A 19,752-nucleotide genomic window follows, 5' to 3' on the forward strand; every position below is an offset into this window, starting at 1 on the left:
CCGTTTCGGCCCTTTGTGAGCGGCTCTTGATGACGTGCGGGATTTTTCTCGCACATATGAATGCCGGGGTGTTCGTCAGCGGCTCCGCGTGACGTAAAGAGGTTTCCAGTAACCGGAGCTCCAGCCCCAGGTGCAGCGCACTGGACATACTTGCCCTGTGACACCCCAACCCACACACACTTATAGTGGCGCACAAATTGCCTCCTCTTTTTGTTTTGGCACCTTCACACACTAATACGCGCGTATTTAGCATTTATAGTCGCGCTGCTCTCCCACGATGTGCTTAAACTCAAAGACTGACAGCTAGACTGGTCCACAGAATTTCAGTGATTTCTTTCAGTATTTAATGCAATCATCCTGATTTTGTTTTTTTTTGTTTTTTTCTTATGATTTTTTTTTTGTTTTTTGTTATCCCACCTTTCCTGATGTTTTGGAATTTGCTTGTTTAACGATGCATCATCACTGTTATCCAAGCAGAGCCAGGAGCGAGGGAAGGCGTGTTTGACTTTGGTTTTGAAAGCAGCCTCGACAAGTTTAACTGAATAATCTTTGCTCCAATTTGCTCTCATTGTCCTGATACCTGATGCTGACTTGTAGCCGTTTGACCATGCAGACTGTGGAAGCTTCTTCTCAGGTGCAGGTCCCATAAAAAAGCTGCTTGCTTTGTTCACTGAAGTTCTGAAGGGTTTTGTTTCTTAAGCCTTGTTGTAGTCGTCACTAATATCATTTTTTTTTTAATGCATTCTAGTTGATCTTGTTTCACTGAAGGAGTTGTGGTTAAACTTACTTTTCCTCTCATCTATTTAAATGCAGTGAAATTCTGAATGGATCAGTGTTTAAAATAATTTAAGGTAATAGGGGTGTGCGAAAATATCAACGAATTTTAAATGATTTCTTTGCAAACAGGGATAAACACAGAAAAACGTGTTTCATTAAATGTAAACTTATTAGGCGATAGGCCTGGATCAGTCGGTACAGCTGGTGTAAAGCAGCATTACATCTCTCCTACTTCAAGCCTGTTTCTGCTAGTTTCTAGCTGCATATCTTTTAGTCTATTAGAGTAGCTTAGCATGATTCACAGATCAAAATAACAAGCCTTGGTGGAGCCCCTAATTTCATCCACTGTCTGACACAACTAGGTTTTGTGTGATTGGCTGCCCATCGTGAGCAACTGGATAGGGCTTCTGGTCTGAGATGGCTGTATTCGGCTTCTCTACTCAGTGACATCACACAGACCCAAGACTAGAGACGCTGGTTTGCAACGGAGCGTTCCGAGCCGTGTGAAGCTGGCACTGATCTCAATATTTGGAAGTTTGTCGGTGTTCAGTACAAACGAGACAGAGGGCCACTTTAACACGCTCTTTCTGCTATGCTACGTTTCCATTTACACGCAGATAGAAGTGGCCAAAGATGAAGCGAGTCTTCCACAGTCTGCAAGGATCCTTCATAGCATAGAATCAGGAGGATTCAACTTCCTAACATCCTGCAATTAGCAAACGTGTCTCGATTAGCACAAACATTTAAAAAACCGTGGCCACGCTTTCCCACCACCCCGGCTCTGTTTTCAGACTCGTGCAATGATGATGACAGACCCCTGAAAATGAGCACGGTCGGTTTTTCTTTTTTAAACGTGACGTGTCTTATGTGAATTTAAGCGATTTTTTTTTTTCGCACCCCCGACCTCCCCACCCCATCTTCTCTTTTTGAGTGAACAAAGAGTTAAATCAGTGGCCCGTTGAGACAAATGAGAAATTTTTTTTTTTCCTTTTTTGGTTGTTTATTTTTCTTTTTTGTGTACTTTGCTACAGCAATGTGTTGCTTTTGGGGTTTTCATGCTAAATGGTAGAGCTAGTTTTTTTTCTTTCCCCCACATAATTTATTTGAAAATTGTACACGTCAGATTTGATCCTCTGTTTATTTCTTTGTTATAACTGAATTCATTCACACAGAATCTGTTTATTTTGGCAACAATTCAACCTCAAAACTGTCCTGTTTTCATGTTTAGGGTGGAGAATTAAGAAAGAAATAAGGCCTACATTATACATATATATCTATATATATAATCCTGACAGAGAAGACTTAGGGTACGGCATCATTATGCAAACTTCTGTTTTTCCTCTAATCCTTTGATTTATTTTATATTCTAGTTTACAGAGGGAAGAATTCATCTTATTCCTGGTTGTTTTGTCTCATCAGAGAGGCTTCTCTGAATACAAAGCGACACAAGGATAGGGGTTTTTTGTTTTTTGTTAAGAGTACATAGGCATTTTTTGCAGTTATTTGTATAAAGAAATTGGTTACAACCTGCCTAATGTTTATTTTTTTGTAACTATATCACAGTTCTTTTGGGTTTTTTTGCTGCTGTGTAGTACAGTTATAACAACTGAAAATGCTGTCAGTGGCGAACTAAGAAGACAAAGGCGTGGGTCAGGAAAAATCCCACTCTCACCCCCGCTACCTGTGTTCTTATTTTATTTTTTCCAAGTTGAATGCTGTTGTTCATTAGCTTTACAGGAAAGAGTTCAAAAACAATACTGTGGAGGTGTGTATCCTTCGTACGTGCATTATTTTTCAGCGTCGTGTGTGTGTGTGTGTGTGTGTGTGTGTGTGTGTGTGAAGAGAGCTTAAAATTTAGAGAGAAAGAGAGAACTGGTGGGAATCCTCCTTGTGTAAATAAGGAAAACTTGAGTTGTTGCTTTTTTTTCATGTTATGATTGGCGCCTGGCAGGTGCCCCGCCCCCTCGCCCATTATTTTTTTTTAACTTCCTTTTCTCCTTGTCTCTTTTGTTTCCTTGTGGAGAGAAAAGGGGGGTCGGAGGGGGTACGCGGAGGCGATTTGAGCATCGGCATAGTGTTTATATTTATCAAAACTTTTTTGCTTTCGATAGAGCTATTGCAATAAAAATGTGTTCATGTAGCTGCCCTGGTCTCGGCCGTCTTCCTTCCTCTCTTTATTTTGTTTAAATTTTTTTTTCGTCGGTTGAGTGTTTCTTTGCAGATCTGTGTTTGTCTTACGTTACACAACAGTTCAGTTTCTAAACACAAACAGGACTTTGACGTCACTAAAGACCCAAATAAATGTATCTGTTTTTGTCTGGGTTTGCTCAGCACACTGATGCACGTGATTCTCAAATATGCTGCGACACACCCACCCGGAGGAGCCAATGAAGTGTGAGCTAAATCATTTCAACCATCTGATGAAGGAAATATTTTTTCTTTCTTCCTCTGGGCACTCTGAAAGGCCACGAGGTTGAGAAATTCCCTGATAACTCTGGAGTCTGATAAAAACCTCTTTGAGAACCTCTGTGATTATGTCTAAAAGAATGCACCGGTGACGTCAGCAAGCGGGATTACGATAAGTCCTCTTGTCTTTAATAACCTCCTGACCCCCAAAGGGAGGCCAAATTTCCAAACTCATTTAGAGGAAATGTAAGCAGCACACACTGGGACCACCTATGCTCACGCTGACTCTTTTTAAATCATTGTTTTCAAACAAGAAATTGATTCAACTGTCATATTTTAAGAAGTATTTAATCCTTTGTGTGTCAGGGTTAGGCTTCTTTTATTACTGGGAGATTCCGGGATAAGTCGCATCATTCAGTTCAATTTAATTTTATTAACACGGCGCATAAATCATAACAACAGCCGCCTCAGAGCACTACAAGATCCTACAGTAATACAAAGAAAACAGAAAACCCCAACAATCATATGACTCCCTATGAGCAAAGTTCTTTGGGGAAGTGGGAAACAAAAACTCCCTTTTAACAGGAAGAAACCTCCAGAAGAACAAGGCTCAGGGACGGCGGCCATCTGCCATGACTGATTTGGGGTTAGGAGAGTCATACGGGACAAAAGACATGCTGTGGAAGAGATTGATAATAACAATTAAAACATTGTGAGTGGAAAAAAAAGGTAACTGACGGGAAAACTCATTCATCATGGGCATAATGGCCTAGATAGTAAACTACTGCTGTATGTGTAGCATGTCTGGGTTGACACTTGGGCTGCCACAATGTCTGCGTTGTGCTGTGCAGGGTCAATGAAGAAATGAGCAGGTCCTCTAACATACTGATAAGCCGTCTGCTGTTACAACAAATTTCATCAAGTTTCAGAAATGCAGAGAAATACTTAAAAAACAAACTTAATTCGATTCAGTTTTATTTATATAGCGCCAAATCACAACAGTTGCCTCAAGGAGCTTTGTATTGTAAGACAAAGACCCTATAATAATATAAGGAAAACAAAGAAAACCCCAATAATCATATTAACCCACTCCCACCCCATGAGCAAGGGCCCTCATAACTAAGGGAGGATTCAGGGTCACCTGATCCAACTATTTGCTTTAGCAAAAAGGAAAGTTTTAATCCTAATTTTAAAAGTAGAGATAGTGTCTGTCTCCTGAATCCAAACTGGAAGCTGGTTCCACAGAAGAGGGGCCTGAAAACTGAAAAAATACTCTAGGAACAACAAGTAGGCCTGCAGTGGGAGGTATAATGCCTCCCACAAGCTGACCCCCCCACCAGACAGTAACTTCAGTGTGTTAAATGAAAGCATGCTTAAATGTGATGAGAGACAAGTGTCAGTAACTGACTGTTCCCTTTTTTTGTAAAGTAAATTATAGGGACATGCCATCTCCTGCCAAAATAAAACCGAACAGGCTACGAAACTGCAATCGGTCCCAAGACCTGGTAAATGGGCTGGTTCTTATGAAGGGTGGGTCTACTCTACTGGAGCAGTCAAACCGCTTTATACAGATTGCCTCATTCACACAAGCACTTTCCCCCTTGTCTTGCCTAGGAATACTTTGGCATGCAGACTGGAGCAGCTAGGGATTGAATCACCAACCTTCCAATTAGTAGATTACCTGCTTTACTTCCTGAGCTGTGTAATCCAGACCCTGGAAGGGAGTAGGAAAATTTCCTCATGAACCAAACTTATTTGATCAGTGTGCTACATCTAAACTAACATGTGGACACGGACACCAATGTTATTTGTTCACTTCATTTCTTTTTTTGCTGATCCGAAAATTGATCCGATCCAAACCGTGAGAATTTTGATCCGTGGCACCACTACCAGACAGTAAAGCTAGTTCTCAGCTACGAGCCCGACATGGAACACGACATATTAGCCAGAGGCTACTACGGCTCGGAGCCGCAGAGCTGGCCGAGGTAACAAGAGAATACAAATAAAAAGAAAACAATTTTCGCTAGCAGTCAAAAACTAATGTGTACTCTCACGTCTGCATTTTTATTTCCTAAATACAAATGAAATTATAGCAAAAGTGGTGCTACATGTCTGGCCAGAAAGAGCGGACCAATGTGTTTATATGGTAGTTCAATGCAAGGCTTCAGTTAGTTAAGAGTGAGAAAAAATTGCGTTCACGTTTGCAGTTTTGTGTTGTTATGCAATATTTGAAATTTTAAAAAACAAACAAAACACAACATTTTAGGAAATATTAGTGGGTGTTTTCTGGTTTGTTTTTTTGTACTACTTGAACACTAAAGTGTCCCTCCAATGAGATGACGGTGTCAGCAGTGGCCTGCGGCTCATTTGAGTTTGAGACCCCTGGTGTCAAATCCCAGTGAATACAGCATGCAACATTAATAAAAGTTAATATTTCAAGCAGGCATATATATTTGAGTCAACAATAAGAAAGTTGTACCCAGTATTTTTCTGTAGGTATTAAGCGAAATAATTCAAACCATCATAGAGCAGATATGTACATTTCTACTGTGAGCGTAACTTCCACGGTACCCCTGTTAGGCAGTGTGGAAAAAAACTGGCCTGTGGCTGAACCTGGTTACTGACCCCTGCAATGTGTGCTCTGCAGTTCCTTTATCTTCCCTAACCAACTTTTCACGTTTACTCAAAGCACTTCCCAAACTTTACAGGATGGTTAATTTGTCACAAACATACCAAAAACCCTGCAAGCAGCTGGCAACCTTTTAAACAGTTCAAGACTTACAATCATTTGTACCTTTTTTGTGTGTAGAATGAGCTTTGGTTAATCTCAGTCATCGCCCACATGGTCTCTTGGTAATATGGTGATATAATTGTTTTAGTGTCCTGCCATAAACTCAAATCTCTCTGTCTTTATTGTTGGGGAATACAGATTAAACCTTGTCATAAAATAGTTGCTGATTGTGTTTTGAATGAATGAATGCATACACACATTCATGCTGCTATTGAGCCATGTGACTGCAGAGGTGTTGTTTTTCTCACCCCAGCATACAGCTCCATAATCATTGACCCTTCACCCCATTAAACTCTGTTTTAAAAAGATAGGTGTCAACAAGAAAACAAGCGTCTGTTTCCTCATTCCTGAAGCTTTTGTTGCAGATGAGAGGTTTTCAAAGGATGACAAGTGCTTTTTTCAAACTGAGGTGTCCGCCCCAACAACACAAAGTCCAACTGTCAAAACAAACCAAAGTCCACTTTGGTCATAAGGTTTGGTCAGCTGAGTTTTGATCCACTGGTTTACGTTTTGTAAGTCAATTAGCTAACGAAGATGAATTCTTTTGAATGGCACTGACTCATTATGAATCAAATTAGGGAAAAAGAATATTGTTTATATGTCTGACAAAGCCTTTTAGGATACCAAGATGACAACAATTACTTTTGTAATAAAAGATCACTTTTGTAGCAGAAGTGTAGCTAGAAGGGTATCTGGGGTGCTACTGCCCTTCCTGAAATTAGTTTTCATTCGTTAATTCCCAAAATTGTCATATCAGTGCAACCAAGGATGGAGCCAATATTTTCTGTGAAACTATAAAACAATATGCACTCAAATCTTTTGTGATTATTGTGCAAAATATACTTTTTAAATGTTTTTAAAAGTGGACATAGTGTGCCTCACAGTGGTTTGGTCCAATACCTTCTACTTTATTTTGCAAAAGTGAAACGTAATGGATGTGTAAAACATTTTTTTTAAACTAGAAGTAAGTAATGAAGTAAGCAAAGAGCTTTACAAATCTGTTAGACCACCACCAGGTGTAAGGATTATGCCACAGCTGCCCTAAATTAACTGTATTGGTAATTTTCCAAAAGTTAAACAATGCTAAAATATGATTTCTAAATGTAAGGTTTTATTTTAAAAATACCAAAGAAACAACATCCCCCCACATACCAGTCTCTTAACCCTCTAGGACCTGGTATCCACATATGTGGACATCACATTTTAGTTTGTCTAGACCACAATACAACGTTTTGCCCAATTAGGCCAAATAGCAAAGAAAAATTAAAAATACATGCCATAAAAAAAAATGGGTCTCAGGAGGTAAAAGTAAATTCAGTTTGTCTTAAAGTTTGTCTTCAGTGAGTCTTAAATTTAAATTTTATTTTGTGTTTTTATGACAGGTGGTCTAATTAATTTGTTAGACAGTGTAAGTAAAATGTTTAGTTCTATAGCACCTTTTAAATAAATAACACAAAGTGCTTCAGAACAAAGATACTAGAACATGAAGACGAAATGTTCTACAGAAGCCATTTTTAAAGGTTTTTAGCTACTTTTTCAAATTGACCACCAAGTCCATTGATATAAGGCTGTTGCAATACTGTCTCCTTTAGTTATTTTATTCATTTATTTATTTTTACCTTGTATGATACACAGCCAGAAGGCCCTGAATAAAGTGTATTTGATCATAAGACTGCATTATTTTTCTCAGCTTCGTTACCTTGAGGCTGAATCTATTCTTGTTGCCACTGTATTGTTAAAGGGCAGCTGCGCCTCCTGATTTATATGTAAGAAGACAGGTTTGCCCAGTGTTGAACTCATTATGAATTGTTAAATTTATTATCTTACAGTCATTTTTTATGAAAAAAAAATGTTAAAGGTGCAATATGTTGAGTACTTCATTCTAGAAGAGGTTTACCTTTTCTCCCAATTCTAGGTGGTGATGCTCATGCTTTTTTTTATGTTCTTATATTTCTGTAATAATTGGACATTGGATCAACGAGCCTTTGCATCCACCACTGCCTGATAAACATGTAGCAGAGGTCCTACAAGATCTTGCTTTGCTGCATGGGCCTGGCTTTAAATCCTCTGGGAAATCCTAAGTGGTTTGCCGGGAATGCAGCAAATGTGGCAGTGCTAGGCTAAAAACAAACAATATCCTGCTCACTCTTCTGTTAATCTTCTTCTCCACTGATGCCTTACAAAAGCCGAAGCTATTGTTGCCTATCTGTACTTCAACATCATTAGTGAAAGGTCAAAATCACTGACCATGAGAGACGTGAGACCGTCTCTGGAAGGCTCTGATTCTTCTATTGAAGTTGGACTTGAAGTGGATTGGACTTGAGAGTTTTATTTCTTGAACATCTGTAAATTGTATTCAACAGATATTAACTGAAATGGAACTAGGGCAAGAGCATAGTCTCATGTAACACACACTCGTGTTACATTTGTACCACAAGGTAACCAAGTAAGTTATTACAAAGATATTCCTATTTACAACGATGGGCTAGGGAAAGGTAGAAATGAGAGTATTTAAAAAGAAGTATCAAAAGTTAATCCTGTATTCCTGAGAATTCTTTTAGAATGTTTCGAATTCACAAGAGCTATTTTAGGATTTTTGAGAGTTCTATTAGAATGTTCCAGATTCCTGAGAATCCTTTTAGGATGTTCCAAATTCCTTCAAATAATTCTCAATGACACATTGCAACACCAAGTTTTATTATAGTCACACATTGCAATAGAGTTTTCTGGGTAATTGACCAAGTCTGGTGGCATTACCTCCAAAGCTTATAGAAGTTTCTGCTAACAGCAGCTACATTGTCAGGAACAGCACCTACCAACAGATATCCTCAACAGCTCACCTCACTATCATAACCGAGCAATATTATTGTCAAATGTTGATGTTATTCACCTACAAACACTCCTGGCTGTCCGTTGCTGTCATGGGGTGCGGAGGGTTAAATAGCAGCGCACATCTGAAAATAGCTTAACATACTCATGGTCCCTTTGTGGTTAAAGGCTAATTACATAAAGCACTTTTATACTGTTAATAAAATCCTGATCTCACATTAAGTACCTTAGAAGGGTTTTTAATAACTTTCAAAAGTGTCATTAGTTTGTTGTTGACTTCACAGTGACGGTTGCAGTAAAGACGCGCAAAATGTGTTCGTATTTCTCATCCCTGTCTTTAAAACACAGTAAACAAGTAACATTGCATTATCTTGAACAGTGATCTCAGTTTTATCTCTTAAAAAATAAATCAATAGTTAGAAAATTTCTGTCTTGAACTGAGTCTGAGAAATTTGTCGATGAATCATACCACAAAGATTAGATTATTGTAATGCTCGGTTTGCTGGATTATCAAAGTCATCACAACACCAGCTCTGAAATTTGACTGTATCACCTCAGTACCGAAGGCACTTCACTGGATCTCAGGTCAACACCTTTAACATCCTTCTATTAGTTTATAGAACCTATCAGGGCATCGGCGGCAGGTCTTTCAGTTACTGTGGTCCCCTTCTTTGGAACAATTACATCTGTACATACACTCACTATAGTGTATGGGTGTGTGTACTTTGTCTTTGACGTGTAATTTTGCTGTTTTTACTGCCTTAAGGCATCGTAAACCTACAGTTTTTTATGGTTTTATTTTCTGTGTTAAGGACATCGAATTTGCCGTCTAAGTCTAATTGTCATTACCATTCAGTAGCATCGAAAGCACACTGTGTCAAGTTCAAACAGTTCATTGGGTGCAGTTGATAGCGATTTCCAGCGATAAACTCCAACTGACTGACATCATGTAATAAGAAGAGAAAAGAAGTCAATAGTCTGTCTGCTGTTATTTCATAACTTGATGGGTGCATCCAGTTTGGCGGGTTATAAATAGGCATCTAATGTTAATATTCAGCAGTTAAAGTGCTTAAATGCAATGCCCCAAGCCTCTTGGATGAAATTAAAACTGTGATAGAGTCACCTACGAGTCGAACTGTTACTGACCCTTTCTTGCCTCTCAAAGATTTCAGCTAGATGGTGATAGCCTCTGGGTCTGTTTATGTTATTTAAAGACATGCTGCCAAAACGGTCTGAATTGCACTTTGGCAAAATAATGACTTAAGTGTCAAATTGTGCTGGGAATTTCCCCCTAAACTTGTTTTCTGCACCCTGTTGAAGTGCCGAGGTTCAGCCTAAGGGTGCACAATACTGATCAGCGGCAATCAGTTAATCTAATATGATTATGTCTGACTAACAACCTTCAAGAAACTGCAGGCTTTTGTGGCCACGAAGGTCAGGAGGCAGTCAAACTCAAAGGACTTCTATGAAGTTATTAGTTTAAAATGCTACATTTGATTCCTACACATATAATCAGAGATCAGTTACATTAGTTTAAAAAAAATAAAACTGTATGGCTCGGACTTCAATATGTTTTGTACAGCTCCCCTCTGATTGCACTAAGATTGTTAAATTGGTAAGTTTTTGTGGCGACATTTAACTACGTCAGCTGAGTGTTTTGGGATATCGAGCCTTTCTCATAAATGTGGTCATTTTAGGCATTTTAGACACTGTGAACAACTTACAGTAAACTCTGCTTTTTTTAATACTCCAAATATGTAATACGTAAAATTAAAAATGCCCGAACAGCTGTGCTGGAGCTCAGGATATACACTTATGGCCACTTTATTAGGGAGAAGCAATTCAATGCATTTAGGCATGTAAATATGGTTGAGATGACCTGCCAGAGGTCAAACTGAGCATCGGAATTGGGATGAAAGGTGATTTAAGTCAATGTGGCATGGTTGTTGGAGCCAGACAGGCTGGTCTGAGTATTTCAAAAAATGCTGATCTGCTTGGATTTTCCCACACAATCAACTCTGAGGTTTACCAAGGAGAAACTATCCAGTGAGCACCACTTCTCTGGGTGAAAATACCTTGCTGATACCAGCGTTGTTTTGAAAACTAGTTAATGCATTTACTATTTTTATTGTTATTTATTTATGACTACTGTAATACACAGACACTCTCTGTGGGCTTGTAATGATGCAGTGAGTTTTCTTCTTCACTCACTATGTGTTTATATAGCTCATCATCAGGCATGTGGAGGAGTGCGGGGTGCGGAAGGGGTTTGGGCATCTTGGGCATTTTTTGCTGCCTTGGATGAGTGACAAAACGTTTCTCCCACTGAAAACGCTACGACCAGATGAACCTTTTGGGGTATATAGGCACATAGGTCAGTCTGTTAAAAACAGCTTATCTTTTTTGAACCCATGAGGTCGTTGTGGCATTTATGGATCAGTGTTGGTGCTGAAATGGGGAGAAGGTTTGATGTTTAGACTTTGTTTTTGTGGGGAAATTGTTACAAGGAATTACCTTAAGGGGGACTCATCACCCTGAAACATGCAGATGTATGCAGCAGGTTTGGGTTTAGACTGTCTTACAGCCTGCTTTACGTGGCCTTATATCTCAAGATGCAGGAAGGTTCCATTAGCTTGTATTATGGGTGCTCTTCCTACAGGAGAATAGCAAAGAAAGTGAACTGCAATTAGCTATCCATACATACATACATACATCGATACATACATTTTCTTATACCTGGTCAAAGCTGGATTGTGGTGGCAGCCATTCTTTCCAGTTCCTCCTGTGGGATCCCAAGGCCCTCCTAAGCCAGATGAGATGAAAGTTGGTTCTGGATCTACCTCGGTGTTCCCTGAAAACCTCAAAAGGAAGACACCAGTTTGCAATACCAAGGGTCAAAATGCCCAGGCCCCTCTTTTTGCCTTACATCCAGCCCACCCCAGTGCCTGCTCCTATGGGCGATGGGCCCACAAAGTGGCAGATGTTATTTTTCTGGCTTATTTCAAGCTGCATGTGTCAAGGCACAGCCACCAGACTGTTGCTGATGAGCTCCCTTCTTAGGACTGATTTACCTTAGTCCCCTTGCCCCCTAGCAGGGACTATTGTTTGGTAGGGTGCTGTACTACAGTACATCCAAAAAGTGTTGAACCTGCCACTGAAATACAATTTACGACTTTATTAACTCACTTATAATGCAAACTCACGTGCAACCATAGCTGTTCTCCTCTTGTAGCGGTCTACTAAAAGCACCACTGCAGGAGTACGTGACTGTTAAAAATCCACTTTTGTTCATCATTAAATTGCAGAAGATAAGCTGCAAGATAAGTAGGTAAAACTCCTTTGACACATGCTGACTATATTGAGCAGCTGCATCAAAGCTGCTCAATATGGCTATGACAGTTAAGTTGCCTAATTCACAAGGGGCATAAAGCCCTTCACGTCATTCGGCGAGAATGTGAGAAAAGGTTCAGGAGTTGATGGAGCGGGTTTAGCTGTTACACCATGAAACTGTGACATTTAGGTGATGGGACGCTTCCTACTGCAGCCTGTAATTCTACACAAGCCCTGGATGTTTGGGGAGGAACGGCCACTGATTCGCCGCTGACTGACAACGCCTCCACAGTGAGGCCTGGAGGAGCAGAGAGGTATGATGTGTGTATGTGGATGATGAGAGTCAGGCCAGTGGACCAAGCAGGGGGTATTTCAACACCAGCATGTGACCCGCTAAGGTTTCATCACAGATGGACGACGCTTTGGGCTCACTGGGGATGTAGACGGGTGCTAAAGTTTCAAAACAACCCAGTGTGTGTGTGCGTTTCAGTGCATATGCGCCTATGAGAATGATATAGAGCAAAGTTTTGGAGTTCACTTGAGCCCGACTGGATCCTATGTCTCATGTACACGGCTTTAAAGCTATTAGAGAAGCTATTAGCATCAGTCAGTTTACCAAAAGCCCTTGGAATCCCAACTGCTAACCCCTCACACAAGTGACACAAGTACACTCAAACACACACACAGATACTTTCTCTAATGAGAGACGATGCGTCAGAGCTTCATTTAAATGTACCTCATTTCTGTGTCACTTGGCGAGACCTCGGTGGGATGCCTGACCTCGTTGACGCTCAACAACAGCATTCATCTTTAAAGGTGGCTCCATCGACAGCCTCGGCTTTCCCTCCTCTTCATGTCCTCAAATGTTTCCTATTTAGGCAGCAGTAAGAAGGCTTTCCAGGTATCCATGTAATTACAAAGGATATTATCTTACCACGTGCAGTTCTCAGGAATTTCACTAATGGCTCCACTTGCAAACATCAGCGTTGCCATCTTTTATGAATGAACTTAGTCGCTGCCTGAGAAACTGACATTTTGGTTTTCAGTCTTGAAGCTAATCTAATATTTTGCTTCTGCACATGAGCTCAGTGTTAGAAGAGTCTGGCCTTTCTCACATGATGCATTCATACTACTAGATATACTCGATACTTGGTGGTTTAGGCGAGAGAGCTGCATGGGTAGAACATGACGTCCACTCACTAGCTGTGAATTCAGCAAATTGTTCGCTGGTACTTTTCTTACATGATCTCAGTCACAAGGACTTCGGACCATGGAGCTGACGGGTTAAAGAGCTGAGTCAGACTATTCTCAATCTATGAAACAAATGTTTTCTGATTTTTTTTTAAGAAGAAGAAGAGGATGATATCAAGACTTTTTTCTCTATTTCTATAACAAAACTACAATAAACAGGCTATAAAACAAAACCTATACACAACATAAGATAGAGAAAAGCAAAGGAATATGGAAACTCAGCCAACAGGGATCACCTGAATACAGGATTTCAATAATTTCAGCAAAATTCAAACAGGCTTGCATGCAAAGTAATAATAAATAACAACGACGCTGACAGCCTCATACACCAAAGAGACGAATAACAAAACCTAAACATAAAACATTCTTACGATACAGAAGAAACAGCAGCCAGTGAAACCTCAAAACACAGGGCCCATGACAGGAAGAGCTGGGACCAACAATCTTGAACACACGCACACACGCACACGCACACACACACACGCACACACACACGCACACACGCACACACACGCACACACACACACACACACGCACACACACGCACGCACACACACGCACACACACACACACACACACACACACACACACACACACACACACGCACACACGCACACACACACACACACGCACACACACGCACACGTATTTAGCGTATGTATCTTTTAAGCTAGTCTTCTTTTCTCAGCAGTAGCTGAAAGGCTTCCTTTGTGTAGCATGTCTAGAGGAAATCTGTAAATTGTAGCTGGAAAAAAAACACAACCTCACTCACACTTTCTCAAAACGGGCACTTCTCTGTTACAATTCGATCGTATTAACAGCTTGTTTTGTTCTTTGTTTTGTCAGCTGTTACCATTCACACTAATCACAAAACATCAGACGTGCTGCACTTTTACCCGCAGTGTGGATTTAGTTCACTGAAGTAATTAATACAGGACATTAAACCTGAATTCGTGGTTGTTAAGATTGTTGTTAAGATCGTCACATTCTGTGAATATAAACTGTGAGCTTACATTGATGTAATGTGTAAATCCTGTAGGTGAGCACGTTTAGCTGCTGCACTTGTCCTGAGAGAAGCGCTCTCTGAGCAGAGCTTCAGCCTCCTGCTTTAAGGCCACTTTGGCAGGACACCTCAGCCTTTGAGAGCAGGGAACTTTTAATCGGCTTTTTGGTAATGGGATGGCCTCTCAAAGCACCAGGGAGTCTCCCAGCTACCACCAGGCGTTTGACACAGCAGTGCTTTGTCTTTGATTGTGCGTCCCAAACCTGCCTTTGTAAAAAGATAAAAAGATCAGTGTGCGTTTCCGAGAAGCAGCAGTGGCTCTAAAAGGCTTAGGGAGCTGAGACACACAGACCACCTCAACTCACCTCCGATCCTCTCTCGTTCTATAGCTCAGCCAGAGAGAATCAGGAAGTAGATTAGTCATGACAGCTTAAAGCCTAAAATGGCTTATGAAAACAAAACAATAGCTGGAGTTACCGCTTGGAAAAAAAAGAAGAGAAGAAGAAACCCTCTGAGTTATTTATCAGCTTAATTTACATATAGTAATATTCTGTTTGCACAGATATAAGTCAGAGAATTATTTAATGTGTTTTCTCTTTGCGTGCACACCTGTAAATCTGCATTATTATCACAGAAACTGCTTAATGATGTGAGTACTTGAAGTAATGTGTTGGTGGGATTTTATCATATTTATCTATTCATGTGTTTTGTCTTTCAAGACATGTCTGATTCAGTTAATACAGCTTAATGCACATGACTGAAACACATTGCATTTAATATACATATATGAATCATCATACTCAGAGCCCATCACAGCACAGAAACAGCTTATTTTTCTTATGGCCTCTGACAGTGGACTCATCTCTGTGCTTGTCCTGCTAGACCTCAGTGCAGCATTCGATACTGTCGACCATAATATCCTATAAGAGCGATCAGAGCATGCTGTAGGCATCACAGGTACTGCGCTGCAGTGGTTTGTATCATATCTATCTAACAGACTACAATTTGTTCATGTAAATGGAGAGTCTTGTTCACACACTAATTCAAGGTCTTAAATAATCAGGCCCCATCTTATCTTAATGACCTTGTAGTACCATATCACCCTATTAGAGCACTTCGCTCTCGCTCTGCAGGCCTACTTGTTGTTCCTAGAGTATTTAAAAGTAGAATGGGAGGGAGAGCCTTCAGTTTTCAGGCCCCTCTTCTGTGGAACCAGCTTCCAGTTTGGATTCAGGAGACAGACACTATCTCTACTTTCAAGATTAAAACTTTTCTTTTTGCTAAAGCATATAGTTAGGGCTGGACCAGGTGACCCTGAATCCTCCCTTAGTTATGCTGCAATAGGTGTAGGCTGCCGGGGGATTCCCATGATGCCTTGGGTGTTTTTTCTTCAGTCGCCTTTCTCACTCACTATGTCCTAATACAGCTCTCTGCTTTTATTATTATTATTAATCTCTGGCTCTCTTTCACAGCATGTCTTTTATCCTTCCTCCCCCAACCCCCAACCGGTGTTGGTAGATGGCTGCCCCTCCCTGAGCCTGGTTCTGCTGGAGGTTTCTTTTCTTCCTGTTAAAAGAGAGTTTTTCTTACCCACTTTTGTTTTTTAATGTTTTTTATGTATGTCTCTGCATTTCTGAAACTTGACGAGATTTGTTTTAACAGCAGACACCTTGTGTGTAGGTTAGAGGACCTGCTCATTTCTTCATTGACATTACACAGCATAACACAGACATTGTGGCAGCCGAGGTGCACATACAGCAGTAGTTTACACAAGTCTGTCTGTAAGTTAATGCTGCCATCTGCTGCTCATATATGGAAACTCTTACGTTTCAGCTGCCACATACTGTACCTTGACTTAACACTATTAACATTAATTCATTTTTGAAACGGCCACTCACCAAACACTATAACAGTGATTTTGACAGTCCAGTGGAATTTGAATAGGAAATAACTGTAGGCAGAGGCCACACTTAGCAATGTTTATTTTCTGAGTTAGGGCAAACTGTAATATGACAAATGGATTATTTTACATAGTACCTAGTCGAGTGGCAGCTGAAGTCATGTTATTATGGAGGTATTCCACCCAAGACAACTGGGAACTCCAGAAAGAGGGGTTAGTTAGAGCAGCTTCAAGCTCCTGGTTAAACCTGTTTGATCATTAGATTACAGATGGAAGCCTGAGTCAAGGTTTACTTCAGCTCCTAAAGCTGAGCAGAGCGCATCAGAAAAAGAGTCCTTTGACATAGACTATATTATTTTGAAACAAAATGGAGACAAAACACCTGTACTACCACTGCTTCTTCTACTGCTTCAGAGGCATTGGAAATTTTTTTCCTTGGTTAATTATGTGGCCTGACCTACAGAACCCATCTATGATGGTGTGAACGACTTTTTACGCTGGAATGGACAGTAACAAGAGTTATATGTGAGAATAGTTCATTAGGAACCAACAAGGGCTGGAGGAGTTCTGCGAGGGGTCGGAGCTGCTGTTGCTTCTGGCTCAGAATAAACAGACTGCAATATATTCCTTTGCATCTTTGCCTGAGAAGACAAACAACCTAAAGCTGACCCAGCTACCAAGTATACATTGCAAATTTGCGCTAACCGTCACTCTATAGCCAGCTTTGCTTTGTATTCAGGGATTTTCAAAGTGACCTACACAAACTATAGCAACTAGCTGTAAAGGAAATATAATTTCTCTGTGTTGTCCACTATTTAAGAACAGTGATTAACAGCACATTCTTCTTTTGTGGCTTCTGTAAAACTCTTTAACGGATTCTGGCAGAATCATTCATTGTATGCATCAATATATTGTAGTATGAGGAGGAGAATTTCCAGGTCTGTGCAGTAATGCTTCCATCTGCAGGTCACATCCAGAAGCTCTTAGGATCAGCTGGGAGTTAAGATCAGCTCTCAGCTCTCAAATCCACACATAGATTAAGCGTATTCCCACATCTAAAAGAAACTACTGTGTCAAAACACTTTTTAGTCTAAGGCTAGGCCAAACAGAGTCCTAAACTTCAAAGTGAAATTAGGCGAGATCTTGTATTTCTCTAAATGTCAGAGTCACTTTTTCCTTTACTTTAAAATTACCATGATATGAGTAGATTTTAGGTGGCATGGTAGTTAGCACTGCTGCCTCACAGCAAGAAGGTCTTGAGCTCAATTCCACTATCAGGCCCGGGTCTTTCTGTATGGAGTTTGCATGTTCTCCCGGAGTTTGTGGAGTCTCTCGGGGTACTCTGGCTTCCTCCTGCAGTCCAAAGACATGAAGTTGGTGGGGATTGGTTAACCTGGCAACCTGTACAGGGTGTACCCTGCCACTCACCCTAAGACATCTGTGACAGACGTCAGATATATATATTATATATAGATATATATATAGATATATATATAGATATATTGCCGACATGTGGCCAACAGTAATGTTTTAATGTTCTTCATTATTAAACATTCGCACATAAATAAGTGACGTCATATTCAGTACTTACTTTTGACAGGTCACTCTTCGGCCACTCCTTTCTGCCATATTTTGCAGCAAAATTATCCACACCCACCGCACTATGAATTGTGGGATATATGGGACCACGAAGCGTGCACCGGACCATGCTTGATATTTGGGGAAATCGAAGGCGCATTTGGAGTATGCATTTGAAGTACACATCGAATTGGGACAGCCGTCGTCGCGTGGTGGTGACGTAATCGCACTCAAAATGCGTACTTCAAACGTGCGGTCTCTTAATTGGGACACAGCCATAATGTCAGAGACGCTATAGAACAGTGGTTGGCAACTCCAGGCCTCAAGGGCCAGTGTCCTGCAGGTTTTATATATCACCCTGGGTCAGCACACCTGAATCAAATGATTAGTTCATTACCAGGCCTCTGGAGAACTTCAAGACATGTTGAGGAGGTAATATAGCCATTTGAATCAGCTGTGTTGGATCAAGGACACATCTAAGGCTACGTTCACACTGCAGGTGAAAGCGCATGAAATACGATTTTTTTTTTTACCCTATTCGACCCATATCCGATCATGGTATGGCAGTGCCCTCGAGGCCTGGAGTTGCGCACCCCTGCTATCCGGTCATTAAGTCTGACGTCACTGGGCCTAAACTCCGCTGCAGGTCCATATATCAAACGATCACTATGGCATTACTGAGAGTTGAAAAACTGTCTAAAGTCTTCATCTTTAATAAAATGATCAGCGTTCTGCTCTACCAGGTGTAACAATTGAGTTTAACATCCAGGCATCCATGAAAACGGAATTTATGACATTTAACGGAGATAGAAGTTAGCAGGAAGTTAGCTCGCTAGCTTCTATCTAAATACAATATAGCATGTCCTGACTGCGGGGTTTTGGAAACAAATTAAAACGTACAGCTCTGTTATCACTTCCAACATAAATGAAGACAGAAAACTAAACAGCAGTGACGTTTGTAGGGTTACTGAAGTTGGGCTAGCTGGTATATAATGATGTGCTACGTGACCGCTAGCGACACAGCTATGTTAGCATAATATAAACAAGCTAACTTTTTTTCCACTCGATAAAAGTTAACGTGAGTGTCCTCGGTGGTCAGGAACAAATGTAATCGCATGGCAGGATGCTGTAAAAGGACCAAACTTCAGCCAGGAGAACAACTGAGATAATCCATCCACAATACGAGGTTAGTCATTCATATACTGCTGCATGGGCTGGGCTGTAGTTACAGCCTAAGGTTTTAAAAACTGAGCTTAAATAAATGATTAGCGGTAATAAAAGCCGAGGGAGGTCAACAGTGATCACTGACTGTTTTAGGAGCTTTTTGAGATCAAATAGAAGAAAATACATAACATTAAACATGTTAACAACACAAAAGCCATATTAAACGCAGACTACTTTAGGCCTGGAAGTAGGATTCGTCGCGTCATCACTGAACAACCGGATAGAAGGACAGGACACCTGCCCTGGGATCCACATATACTCCTATGCAGCAGATTTAACAGACACACTGCTGTTTGTAGATTACAGCTCAGCATTCAATACCATCGTTCCCTCGAAGCTGGACAGGAAACTGCAGGATCTAGGACTGAGCAGCTCCCTCTGCAGCTGGATCCTTAGCTTCCTGTCTGACAGACGCCAAGTGGTCAGACTGGGCAGCATCACCTCATCCCCCATCACACTGAACACTGGTGCTCCACAGGGGTGTGTACTGAGCCCTCTCCTATACTCACTCTACACCTACGACTGCACGGCCACTAACAACTCCAACATCATTGTGAAGTTTGCGGACGACACTACAGTGGTGGGTCTTATCACCAATGGTGATGAGACGGCTTACAGGGAGGAGGTCAGCGCCCTGACCCACTGGTGTCAAGACAACCATCT

Source organism: Rhamphochromis longiceps, linkage group LG3, assembly GCF_057381845.1.
Source record: "Rhamphochromis longiceps isolate RC_006_pf linkage group LG3, R_longiceps_female_GT1.1, whole genome shotgun sequence".
NCBI classification, from domain to species: domain Eukaryota; kingdom Metazoa; phylum Chordata; class Actinopteri; order Cichliformes; family Cichlidae; genus Rhamphochromis; species Rhamphochromis longiceps.